The sequence below is a fragment of the Drosophila bipectinata genome, chromosome 2L, assembly GCF_030179905.1.
Source record: "Drosophila bipectinata strain 14024-0381.07 chromosome 2L, DbipHiC1v2, whole genome shotgun sequence".
In the NCBI taxonomy this organism is placed as follows: domain Eukaryota; kingdom Metazoa; phylum Arthropoda; class Insecta; order Diptera; family Drosophilidae; genus Drosophila; species Drosophila bipectinata.
This window is the reverse complement of record NC_091736.1, coordinates 8,337,202-8,349,520: the sequence shown is the minus strand read 5'-3', so window position 1 is coordinate 8,349,520 and position 12,319 is coordinate 8,337,202. Positions and strand designations below refer to the sequence as shown.

At 39.7% G+C, this 12,319-nt stretch overlaps 1 protein-coding gene across 6 annotated transcripts in view; it reads right to left on the bottom strand.

Annotated features, from left to right (window-relative positions):
* Positions 1 to 9,159, bottom strand: part of LOC108133367 (protein hunchback) — a 40,192-nt gene extending 31,033 nt beyond the window's left edge. For all 6 annotated transcript variants that reach the window (XM_017253264.3, XM_017253267.3, XM_017253269.3 and 3 more), the window contains exon 1: positions 8,043 to 9,159. The gene's annotated coding sequence lies outside the window, so the exon portion shown is untranslated. The remainder of the gene's footprint in view (positions 1 to 8,042) is intronic.
* Between the last annotated feature and the right edge of the window lie 3,160 nt (positions 9,160 to 12,319).

Genomic DNA, 12,319 nt, shown 5'->3' with positions numbered 1-12,319 from the left:
GAGTTGCCTAGTCGTGCAATCGCTCATCGACATATCGTTAGCTGACCAGGATTCTAGAATTTATACCTTTTTCAGACGATAAAGATAGTTCAGTACTAAAGAAGCTATTATGATGAGAGAAACATTTATTATTTTAAGCTTCTGTTTGTTTCTTTTCAGTGAAAAATATTTTGCATTTCTGCCAAGCACTTTTGGCACCCAAGCCAAGAAAACAAATGTGATCTTTTGTTTTGGCCCTTCGGCGCTGCCCACATCCTTTCCACTAACTTCAATGGCCTATCTTGGCATACAATTGGATGCCGTGGCTCTGTTGTGTTGGTGGCTCTTCCACAGTGTTGGCCTAATTAGCAGCTTACGTAAAATGCCCGCCACTTCCCGCTGTTTTATTCACAAACACACCCTCGCAGATACACATACACCTCCACATGGGCATTAGGGATAAGCCAAATGTTGCCTTGCATTTATCACACACACAAAAAACACTTTGTTTGGAACGAGGCAGAAAGTGGAGATGATGCCAAAATGGCCAATACCAGTAATGGCAGCCGCAGAGCAACTAAAAATGTAATTTTGGCATTAGGCAAGCTCGGCAAACATAAAATTACCTTGATTAGAAACTCAAATGTGGCTCATGCCGAATAAACGAGTGGCAGATAAAAGGGGGTGGTTTCAGGATATGGGATGTAAGCATTGTGGCCACGTGGCCATGTATATCAGCGCAGGCATAAGCCTAAACGACTTTGGCCTCTTTGCACCCTCCGTGGCCCCAACTCATATATCAACGTACACCTGTACCAAAGGGCCATGGAATGGAAATGGGAATAAAGCGAAGCCAAAATAAAACTGCGTTCGGTGTTAAGCTGCCAGCTGAGGAATGGCTGAGGTCTGGCCTGGTTTAGGTCTGGGATTTGTGGGTTGTGCGGGCCTGTTGGTAGTGGGGGTTTGGTGTGAAAACACACATTCGTGCATCGCCTGTTACCTTGAGGGAAACCAGCCCGTAATAAAAACCAAGCGTCACACATACAAAAATTAGATGGGGGATAGCAAGAAGAGATGGTGGAGAAAAGAAGCTGAAAGTTGAAATAAACTACGCCATAGGTTGAAATAAACCATACGCCTTCAGAAAAAGTTTTAAGAAAAGAATACAATCGGTTCTTAAGAACTCACTTGTCTCAAATTTAAATTTCAATTTTAAAGACACATCGAAGACATATTCTATAAATTTTTATACTTTATTTTAACAATTTTTGATATTCATGTAATAATACATATTTTAATATTCTGGGAGGAATGTTTGACATAAAAAGTGTAATCTTTTTTTATGGTAAAATTGTACATTAAACCTGAAGGACACCACCTTCAAAGGTAAAAGCTGCAGAGTCGTACATACATATAATATATCTTTATTCGGATCTTTCTGTCTGCTTTTTTGCCATTCTGTATCAATTACACGTCGCCTGTTTAGTTTTATGTTTAGCCATATCAAACAGATGTGGGCGCTGTTCGGTGGGTGGCTTTCGCAGACCAAGGCCTAATCAAGAAAATTGCTGCAGCCTTTTAGGGGACCAACCAAGCGAAAACGAGGTAATAGCTAGAATCATATGGCTGGCATAGCCGAATGCTCCGTTCGACACTTCAGGTTTTGATTAGAGGGCGTGGCATGATTGATGAGCAATCCAACTTCTGAGTCCCAGCTCTGCCCTGGCCGTGCCAAGAGCTGTCCACGACCCGGACTTTGTTCCAGGCTGCCAAACTTTGAATGAAAAGAGTGTTAAAAAGTTTTTGCCTCTCCGGCCGTTTTTTTTTTCGCTTTTTTTCCAGCAAGAGCAACATTGAAAAAATTTGCAATGCAGCATAAAAAGTGACACTAAAGCCCCGACGGAAAAGTTGTATTCGATGTTTTTTATTTTCCTGGCTGCAGCTAAAAATTGAAATGAAGCTAAGCAGAAGCTCGAGTAGTTTTCATAGCCAGGATTCTCTCGCCATTCGGGGAACGGCATTAACAAACTTTTAGGTCAGCCAAAGGCAAAGTTGCAACGTTCAAGGTGGGTCAATCAACGAAGGGGCTTAAGCCAGTTACTGCAGTGAAATATTACGCTGCCAGTGGCTGGAGGAGTAAGTTTAATTCTAAATAGACTTATGTAGGCGGCTTAGAAAAGTTCACATAATTGAAAGTTTATTAATTTGGAAAGGCTTTTGAATGGGTTATGATTTTCTTGTTTTGGGCAATTAGTTTAATTAACCATTTCAATTTAACTATATTCCCCTTAACAGGAGAATTTTGCCAAAGAGTCACTAATCAGCCGGGCCCATTTACGCTCAATGGGCCATTCAATGAGGCTTAGTTCCTTTTACATGCAGATCAAGCGTATGTTTTCCCCAAAGGACACTCTCAGTACACAAAATACCAACCCCTCAAGTGCGGCAATCAACATTGCTTTGAGCCGACAAACAAAGCACTTGAAAGACTCGAAACTCGCTCGCTTTGTCATTAGGCGACAAGTCGAAAGGACATACTTATGCGTATAGATGTACGTTAGGCCATATTCAAAACACGCAACACTTGTCAGTAACAGGCGTCGGCAATCATTCAACATGGCAACACACCCAGACACGCGTAAGGATCCAAAAGAAACAATGAACTGCATATGACTTGTTCGAAAGGGGCATGGGAAGGAAATACTTTTGGTCCTTGGCTTTGGTTTGAGTTTTTCTTCTTTGAACCCGCTCGAGCCCGCTTCTTCTTTGCCATCATCATAGTTGTGGCTGCTTTTGTTGCTTTGCTGCTTTCCTGCTGTTTATGACTCTTAGTCGTCGCCGCTCGAAGGCATTTGGCACACGGGCGACGCCATTTTATGTTCTGCAAGCAGTTAGAAGACGTTCTTAACGTTCATTTCCCCCAAAGTCTCCTCTGCCGGTAAATACTTTCGTGTGTGCGTGTTCACGCCCTAACACCTGCAATGGCTTTGTTGACAGCCGTGTCGGTTAAGGATAAATGGCAAGTGCGAGAAGAGGAAGTGTATTGTTACTTATGACATTTATATGGAATAAATGAGTAATTTTCCTGTTGTTTAGTATGCCTAATGGGGAAAAGCAAGGGATGTAGAAGTTTCAATTGCCCAAAAGCCTGATCTATTTACTCTTTTTTTATAACTTATTCATTTGGCGATTCCAACCACATTCAAGGGATTCTCAAGCACTTGCCAACTTATGGGCGCCGTTGAAGTACAAGGGCAAACAATTGTTTTGAGGTCGGCCTGGACTAGCCACGGACGAGTGTGTATGTATTCAGAGATCGGTCTGTGTGTTTGGAGGTACATTTATTTTGTTTGCTGTTTTGCTTGCACTTCACTTAATTGAATCAGTGTGATTGACATGTCTCTTCTGCATACATGTATTGGCATCGAATGGAACAGAATGGCCCCAATGTGTGTCTGCTTAGAGATAATCTCTGGTCAGCTTTGTCAAGCGAATGAATGCATGCCCGTATATATGGGTGTCCTTTTGTGCAGTCACAATGTTCATCAATTATCAACCAACAGAACTAGAGCTCCGGCTGATGCTGCTTCTGCTTTTGCTGAGTAAACTGAAAAAGCAATAAATCTAAACAAAAGGCCGCCGGGGTCAAGTAGAATGATATAGGAGGATAGCAAGGACATTGCCCAAAGGAGTGGGCCTACACTCTACGTACCATGGACTATTTCCATGAATTTAACGGCTAGAAAGCTAAATATTCCATTTTCCCCTATGGCAAACCATTTTGGTTTATAGCTTGGGCTGAAATCCTACATGTATGTATCATGTATATTTTTTTAAATTATTCCAGCGCAACAGTCAAAAGTTGAGACTAACTAACTGGGAAGAAAATTTCAAGCTGGCACTTTTTCGTTTGTCCCGAAAAATGGAGAAAGGAAAAGAAATATTGCTGGTTCTGCTGAAGCCTTGTACAAATACAATTTAGGTAAAACAAGCTTGGCAACAAACTTTGGGAGTAGGACATTTTTGCTTTTGTTGGAGAGTTTTCCTCTTTTCAGGCTCTGCACTTTCTTCTGGCGATGCAGTACGAACAGGGAAAGGATCAGGATATGTGGAAAGTCGAGGCAGGAGCACAATAGCGCACAAGAAAGCGCTTGCCAAGGAAAACACATTGATTGCGGAACGCAGACAAAAATGGGATTCTCTGCCGCCCCAGGGGACGAGGTGGAGGTGGAATACGAGTGGGCTGGAAGGAAATATGTGGAAGGGGCGGAGGCAAAAGCGTTCACATGGAAAACATAAGTCGCACACTCAAATCAATAGCATTGACAGTTTGGAATTGTTTGAAAAACGAACTAAAAGAGTCGGGCCAAGAAAGGAAGGTTGATAGAATCCGAGATACAAGCTCAAGGGGCGAGACGAAATTAGGCGGAGGGGTCTGTCTATGTGTGCCAATTGCATTCATTTGACTCGACTTGGCTGCCAATTGTCTCGATGCCATGGAAAATTTCTAGCAGACGTCATTGGAGAGGCAAGGAAAAGAGTCGGAAAACTAAAAAAGTGAAATCAAAATCAAGAAAGAGGAATACCGATTCGTGAATATTTTACACTTAAATTCTTTGAGGAATTTATTGAGATATTGATAAGCGGCTATCTGGAAGTGGGTTGCCAATTATATATAAGGCCGTACTTATTTTATTATTTAGCCTTAAAGATTCGACATAAATAAATACAATCAAGCAGGTGAGTAATCAAACGCAGAGATACAGCAAGCGCAGCGAGAAGGGGTGAGCAATAAGAGAAAAAGCTGTTCAAGGATTGCAATTACAAAAGCAACAAAAGAAAATCAGCTAAAGCTGCCAGACACAACAAAAACAACAGCCAGCACACCAATAATGAAATGGCAAAGTAAAAAGATAAAAACTACCTTGGCCCAGTATTGAAACCGCCTATAAAGAACACTCCTTCTCTTTCCCTCTTTCTTCGGCCGCTTTGTTTATGGGAGAGCATGTGTGTATGTGGGTGGGTGTGCTGGTCTCAGTGTACGAGATATATTGGCTATAGATACTCGAGCAGGGACCAACTGCTGCTGCAGAGCCACCGCCAATAACAAGCAACAATAAATGTCGGCGCCCACTGCTCACGCCCCTTCGACAACACGCTCCCCACTCTGCCACCTGCATAAAAGTGCATTCAAGACGTGACCAAGTCGCCAAAATAAGAGAACCGACGGAGACAATTTTCGTTTCATTTCACTTCAGTTTCAGTGCAACGTGGCGTATGCTTAATACGGCTCTTTTCGATGCACTTGAAAAATAAAACTATTTATTAAAGAAAAATTGATATTTTAAAAATTTTACGCCCTTCTGAGAAGTTGGTCTATAATATGTTGCCAAAACAATATGTAATTTCGACACCAATATATATAATATACTAAGCAAATATTTTTTCACAGTGGGTGTCACAAAAAAATTGAAGGGCCCTGGATTGGCAGGAGCAAGAATTTCAAAGAAGAGCGTTGAGCAGTCTTATCAGTGACAAAGTTTGCCCAAGTCAAGTACTCGACATATTTGTCGACCAAAGATTGGAGGAGCCACCCAGCCCCCAGCAGACGATACAGTAAGAGTGCAAAAAATGTAAACCTGGCCAACCTCAATGCTGTCGTCGTAGACCGATAAGACACACACACAAGCACACTCACCCTGTGCAAATTGGCCATGTTACCAAATGGAAGCCAATTTTCTATTGATCACGTTTTTTTTTTCATTTTCCGAAAGCTGACTAGGGAAAATGGAAATTTTTTTATTACCAAATAAGTAGAACACCCGAATAAAAAAATAAAAGCAATACAATTAAAATTATTTATTAGCAGGCCAACGCCAGAAATTGGCTGAGAGCAGACGTTGGGAGGAGGCTGACTATTTGGATGATGGCTAGCAGAACGGCAGCAGCGAAAACTGGCGCACATTTGGCCATGTCTTTTTGGCCTCGTGCCAACCGTAACAGAACACAGTGGCAACAACAATGCGACCAACTTTTGTTATGCCCATTCTGTTGCCTTTTCGACTTCTTGGTCTAGAGCTTATTTATGTGCGTTGGCTGCAAAATATGGCGCAGAAAATATTTTCTTCTATTCCTTGTGCTGCCTACCACCCCTTCCCTTTTCTGCATCTTGTATATTATTATTTTTGAGGCTTATTTACTGCACAAGCAGAAGAGGCTAATTGGTGGGCGGCGAGTTGGCGAGGGGGTGGTGTCCGCAGAGGCAAATATTATGCATTGTGCATTTTTAACATTATTTATGGCTGGGAAATATTTTGAGTGACGGGACTCCATAATCTCTAGTTGTCGCCAATGGTCTGAGAATGCAACAGAAGCGCGGTAATTTATCTGTCAATTTATCCTTCAAGTTTCCCATTTAATTATATTTATTGCAGCAATGCTTTATATCACACTGTGGTGGAGTTTGGAGGATTGAAATAAAATATTTAATAATTATATATTAAATATTCTTTATCATGTCCCAAAGTTACATGTGTTCACCCCCAGAAAACCTAAACTCAAAATTGAACAAAGAGCATTCTGATCGGGCTCAACAGTGCATTCCGATCTTCCACGTCTTCGGTTACAGTTTCGTTTCAGCTTCAACCTTATCTGCACACCCGAAACCAGAAGCTCGAAGACGCCGGAGCCATTGGAGCTCAGCAAAGAAAACGAAGAATGTTGAGCCAAAAGTTTCAACAAACAGTGACACAGAATGCAGCGATAAAGACAAGTCACTGAACTCGATCCCCTAAGAAGCGTACACCACCACCCAAGCCTTATCATCTGTAAGTGCTGTTTACTTTATTTTATTTTTGTTCTAGGGGCATCTAAATAATTGCCAAAATGTCTGGTTAGTCAAAAATGGTTGCAGAGTTGATTGACAAATCGTGGGAAAAGGTGACAGCACAAGTCACAAGTCATGTACATTTATATCTAAGTAGGAAGAGAACGGCAGGACATGTATAGGGTTCAGTTACCTGGCCTCAGAGGAAGGTAAATGTGCTTGATAGTAGACTCTCGTGGAAGGCGCCAATGTGAATAAACTCATTTTTCTGCTGCACTCGCATCACATCGTTTACCCTGATGTATTACCTTCCCAAAAACAGATTTGCTAATTAAGTGGCAGTCGCATATAAGGCGCATTTCCAACAAAAATTAATTAAAGAATTGTCACATCAATCAGGTTGCAAATTATGGCTCTTGCCTTTTTGTTATATTCTTTGTGCACAAGAATTTTTAAATAAACAAATAAAATGCAGAAAATAGATTTATGACCGAGTGCCAGGAAATTTATGACAGATGTAAAAAATTGTCAGCATTTTCATTTGCTTTTTCCACATCTACCGTCGTGCATTTACTTTTTCATATTTTGGTTTTATGAATGACGCTGATTCCTGTCAGAGGAGAAACCTAAAACTGGGATCAGAGTGTCGAAACCAGCTAAAAGTGGTCATATCCATAGATGTGGAGAAACACAAAAACAGGGATACGAATACTCAGGGGTCTTTTATTTAAAATGTTCTAGAGATTATCCTTGTTCTGGAAAAAATATGCCCTCGGACCCTCTTGAAATAGATGGCGATCCACCATTCTCCATTTATATTCTTTGAATTTTCATTAATTTGGTGAAATTCTATAGAAAATAGGATCGGTTCTTTTAATGATCCAATCAAAGGTGGAAAAGAATATTCGATGGAAATTGTTCATTATGTTTGTCGTTAGAGTACAACTTTTGCACTACATTTTATTGCTTTTTGCTATTATTTTCACTTTTTTTGAGTAACGTGTTTTTTAATTTAGTACAAATTAATTTAGCCGTAAAGTGAAAAATGTTTTTCCTCTGCACACTCTTCTTGACTGTCTTTGTTGAACAAACAAGCCCTTACATTGGCCAACCTGTCGTATGCTTAATGACGTGTATATAATGCAAATATTTTGCGTCGTTCATGAATGGATTTCTTTATACAAGCTGGTATCTATTACTCAACACGAATGATCACAAACATAAGTTGTTTACCAACCTTTGTGGAATTATTTTCAAGTTGCTTCTGGATCGATGAGAATAAGTACGATTCACTGGCACGGGTATCCAAAGTGCTGTTGCAGAAATCCAAAATGCAAAGTTCACCAAGAATCGAAAACTAAATTTATGTGAACACTTTAATGCGAAACTTTATTCATTTTTTGTATTTGTGGTACCGCTTTCTGTTTATATTAAATAATATTCCAAAAGACGAAACTCTGTATAAAATGCACACAATTTAAGTAAATTATTCCTCTGTCTCGTTTATCTGTTTATTTTTTGGGTAAGCTTTTGCTTGTTTTATTACACTTTAAACTTTGACACTTGATTGGCTTTTTCTTGGTAGATTTTTAAGTTTACCAAAATTCAGTTTTTTTGTAAAAATGAAGCGGCAAAAAAATAGTTTTTGCTACTTTTGAGGTTTTGATGTTTATTTTTGGAGCACGCACTTTTTTACTTTGTATACATTCCAATAGGAATTCTCCTTTTGTGTTTCTTTTATTTTTTTGGCACTTTTGAGTTTTTACCCTTTGGGTTTTTGGTTTATTTCTGTTTCGGAAAACTCGGCGGCTTGTTTTCGGGCTGTCTATTTTTAAACGAAAATATTCTGCGGTCAGCAATTTAAAAATAACAATGGCTCCACATGCACTTCTTGTTCCACTGAGAGTAGGTTTGGTATTTTGGTTTTAGAGGATTGGTGTATAAAAAATTTGTTGGGTTTTTTTTCTTATTCTTTTGATTTGATGCTGCGAGTTTCTGCGATTGACCGCTTGGAATATTACATTGCGTTTGTGCTGGCGGCCAGTTTCAGTTTAATATCTTTTTGTGCTTCGATTTCGGAGACGTCGTCGGCTGCTGCGAGTTGGAATATTCCGCGTCGGTATTTGCGAGTGCGATTGCGATTGCGATTCAACGTTCCCGCTGGCGTCAGCGTGTGAAAAGAAGCTGATCAAGTACCCGCTGCGGCGTTCTACTCACTTCGATGAACATCTTGTAACTATTTTGAGCTTTCAAAAAGCGCACGAACGCAGATGCAGAGCGTCGTCGGCGGTCAAAAACGACAAAAATCAAACCCGTCGCAGCAGCAACAGAAACAGAAACAGCCGCCACCGCAGCAGCAGCCGAGGGCAAGAACAGAGAGCAAGAGCCGAGTCACGCGAGCGAAGAGTGGAGCTCGGGACTATGGGGCGGAGAAATAACGAGGCGTATACGCTATATGTGCTATAACATCCGCGGTGAAGAACTTAACTCAACTGAACTGAACCTACAGCAACAGCAGCCGCTGAAGCAGAAGCAGCTGCGGCAACAAAAACAATCCACCAACCCGAACCAGCCTGTAACCGAAGCTTCGGGTGCGATTACGAGCAGCCAAAGAGAGCCCCAAAGCCCCAAAGCCAGGTCACTGCATTTGGACCATTAACAGACCACTGTTAACCGAGCCGACCATCGCTCTGTTGGGCATTCAACAGTGGGCACTGTAAGCATGACGTTTTTCTTTCCGTTTTTGTTTGATGAAGCCATATGTTTGAAAATTTCATGGCTAAATGCCCAATTTAATTGTCCAAAGAAGCCGCAAAATGTCATCACTTACCCCTTTCTTCGCCCCTTTATTTATCAAGGATTCGAATTTTGTTTTTTTTTTTTATGATCTTTGCTCTTTAATTAAATTAGTATATTTATCCATTAGAGTTATTCACACGTAAGACGAATCATTTACAAATCATACTTTCTTATCTACAATATTTGGGTTGCGGTGGGGGCCATTCCCAATACATTCACTTTTCAAACAAAATTCATAGTTTAAATATTTAATAAACTTTCAATATCTGTTTACCCCTTGTGAAAAGAGAGTAATAATTAAAAGTGAAATTAATAGTATTTAAATGTTACACCATTAAAATTTGCTAGTATGTTTTTTAATGTATTTACTCGTCGAATTAAAAACATAAAGCTGTCATTTTTTTTGAATGCCAAATCCTATTTGTGGTCTTATCAGTTTCTGAAAAGTTTACCATTTAATTGCGCTTTTCTGATCATTAAAGTCGCTAAAAGTATTAACCGAACAAGCCACACACCCAGGCTCGAAAAACAATGAAGACTAAGCACAATAAGCGCTTATTAAATGCCCTGAATGCGAATCAACTTTCAGCTAAATGAAAAGTGGCAACCTAGAACGCAGAAGATGGAGTAGCTTCAAAAACAATGGAAATGCCATGGCCGGAAATTCACGCAGCGGAAGTTTCTAGAAAGAGGAAGAAGAAGTTATGCTGCACACGGGTGGGGGGCTATGCTGTGCGAAGAAGTACTATGATGCTGCCAATGCCACTTGGGGATGTCAGTCACCCACAAGACGTACCCCCAGCGTTTTCACCGAACAATGTTCCCAGATGCTACTCAAATTGAGGACTTTTCTTCAGACATCCTTCTTTTCTGTTCGCTCTTTTCTTATATTTTTTGAATAGCTTTAAACTATTCTTTGGGTGAGCTGTTTAATATTTATGAACATAATTTTGGTTAAAATATTTGAAAATAATTTTATACAACTATCTTTATGATTAACAAAATTTTGATAGGTTTCTGAAAATGTATTAATCATACGCTATAAATTTCTACGAAAATGGAAGAGTTCAAACATATGCCCTTCTTATTTTTGGCCCCAAATGTACACTTCCTTTTTCCGCTTCATCCTTCTGATAAATTCCCAAATCCTGTTTAGCCTCGATTCCATCAGATTCCACTCCTACCACCAGTCGAAAATTGTCCATGCCCTGGAAGAAACAAAGCAAGCGCAAAATCTTTTGCCGCCTGGGAGAAGAGATAGAAAAAAAACACCACCAGAGGAAGGAAATTTAAGTAAAATAAGGATACAGAAGACAAAGTCACTCCGGCCGATTGAATTTAGTTTTAAGTTCCTGCAGAATCACAGAAAAGCATAAAGGATACCAGACGGCCTTTGAAATTGGGCAACAGTAGAAGGGAAATGTATGGAGGACGCCTAAATTCTGAAAAATCAAAAATAATATTCCTCAGCATAAATCAAGAGGAATCCAACAGCCCCTCGGCACCCCCTCCGACAGATTGATAAATGAGCCCCCCGCCACTTAGCACGTGCTCACAGTCCGTTTGGAGAGTCAGTCACTCAGTCAGGTACAAGGACATATACATATGTGCTCAAGTCTGCGGCGAGGACTCCCGGGACATTTGCAAACGTTATTTATGGGACTGGGGGCGAATGCAATTTGTTGTGGTCAACAAATCGCTACAAACGAAACTTTGTGTACTCTTCGCTTTTTGCCCAAAAATGAGCAAGATCATTAGAGCCACGAGAATGGTGATTGGAGAATGGGACAAAAGTTTATTAGTCACGTCCGAGGAATGTGAATCCCAGGTCCCCAAGTGGCGATGCCACAAAAAGGTGAGGGCGAGGCTCCTTCAAATATCAAAAAGTCTGCGCTAAAAGCAGCTAAAGAAATGAGCTTAAGCCAAATGGCGTTAATCCATGAATTATTGCCTAAAAGCATGCCAAAGCGCATTAAAGTTGAAGGTGACATCGGAGAGGTGGACAAGGGGATGCAGGTGGGGAAAGTTGAACAGCAGATCAGGCAGGTAGCTAAAGGACAAAGCATCAACAACATCAACAACGTTAAAATTGTGTTGATGTTCGATTAAATTACCCCAAGTTCAAAATACCCTTTAGCAAAATTCTGAGAAAAATATGAAGATATATTTAATATAAAGAATAAAAAAAAACAATTTTTGAATATTTATACAATTAGTTAACTATCAATGGAACCTAAATAATTTAATATGTTTTTGTAGTAATAAAAATAAAATTCGAATCAATTAAATTAATATAAATTAAATATAAATAAATATAGAACATTTGTGGCTCACCGAATTGTAGGAATATATATCAACAGCAAACAGTGTGAGGAATATATTTTAAACATCTAACTTCAAAAAAAGGAATTTAAGAAAAGGTACAAAAAATAACTGACCCTTAAAAAGAAAAGGAAAGGAAAGCTAACTTCGGGCGGTGCCGAAATTAATATACTCTTGCAGTTAAAACCGGATATGTACATTGCGATATACATAAAAATATTATAATTAAACCAATTAATTACAATAAAAAATCTGAAAAAAAGTAACAAGCTTCTATTTTTAAAAATACTAAAGTTGGTATTTTTACCAAATACCATTTTCAATCGTTCAGTTATATGGCCGCTATATATTCAGCTGATTGTTATAACATTTGGTAGTCTAGATTAACTGGTT